At 20.6% G+C, this 1,327-nt stretch overlaps 1 non-coding gene across 1 annotated transcript; it reads right to left on the reverse strand.

Moving 5' to 3' along the window:
- Positions 1-590: 590 nt before the first annotated feature.
- On the reverse strand, positions 591-693 carry LOC149227270 (U6 spliceosomal RNA). The gene has a single exon (XR_016248578.1). It is a non-coding gene; the product is annotated as a U6 spliceosomal RNA (small nuclear RNA).
- Positions 694-1,327: the final 634 nt, after the last annotated feature.

A 1,327-nucleotide genomic window follows, 5' to 3' on the forward strand; every position in this document is an offset into this window, starting at 1 on the left:
TTAATTTTTTCATAATTTTTAGTTTTTATTTCATATATTATATTTAAAATTAAATTCTAATCAAATATGGAAATTCTTTTTTTTTTAACTATTTCAAAATATATATATATATATAATCATAAATTATCTATTAAAATTTATAAAAAAAAATAATATATAAAATTATTATATATATAAATCCTTTGAAGATTATAATTTTTAATATTTACATTAATTTAAATCTTAATTCAGAATTAATAATTTAGATAATATCTAGCCCAGTTATAATGTTTAATATCCAGAAAACAAATATATGGCTGGAAGTTGTTAATGTTAAAAGCATGGAATGAAGATATTCTTCTTTTTCTGCTTTATTTTTTTTAATTAATTTATTCTTACGTATTTAGTTTTTATGATTTAATTTTATATATCTAAAATTTATATCTTACTAAGTAAATATTTCATTATTATACCATATATTTTTTGAATTTGTTTCTAAATATTTAAATTACTATGCATTTATTTATATTTTATATTATTAAGTTTTTTCTAATATTTATTAGATTTTAAAAACCAGAAATCAATTTTTTTTTTCATTGGAAAAATCTGTAAAATATTTGGATCATTTCTCGATTTGTGCGTGTCATCCTTGGGCAGGGGCCATGCTAATCTTCTCTCTATCATTCCAATTTTATCGGATGTCTCCGAAGAGACAACCAGAAATCAATTTATATATAAATGATGTATAAATTAATGATTTGTATAACGTGTTTATATTAGGATTATACATATACATATTAGTGAAATAAATGTTTAATTTATCAATAAATATAAATATAAATACTGTAATTTGATTTAACCGAACTTTTCATATTAGATTAATGGAGCAATTAATATTAGTTTTGAGTTGTGATTAGAATAATTAGTTATGTTAGATTTGATAAATTATCAAAATACTTACTATGATTGTTATTTTTCTTTCCATTATTTATTTTTTATATTTTATTTTTATTCTTAAATGAATAAATTAGCTAAAATATTAAAAGTATAGAATAGAAAAATATACACACGCCATGCATAATAGATACATAATTTCTACTTGTAACTATTACAAGATGAAACCTAGCTAGAAGGTGAAGAATCTTTGCTCCTTTTCCTCTAGTATGGAAAATGTTCCAATACAAAGAAAGATCTACTTTCCATGTAGTCGCCTAAGATTTGTTGCATGCAAGGCTATAGAAAATCTTAACTCCCTATGTTTTTTCTATAACATTCCATACATTTTAAGTGCTAAACTATGGAAAAAAAAATATAATACTATAGAATATATCCCTACTCAATCCCCACT

Source organism: Pinus tabuliformis, chromosome J (genome assembly GCF_031772625.1).
Source record: "Pinus tabuliformis cultivar Carrire ecotype Pingquan chromosome J, CPIR1, whole genome shotgun sequence".
Classification (NCBI taxonomy): domain Eukaryota; kingdom Viridiplantae; phylum Streptophyta; class Pinopsida; order Pinales; family Pinaceae; genus Pinus; species Pinus tabuliformis.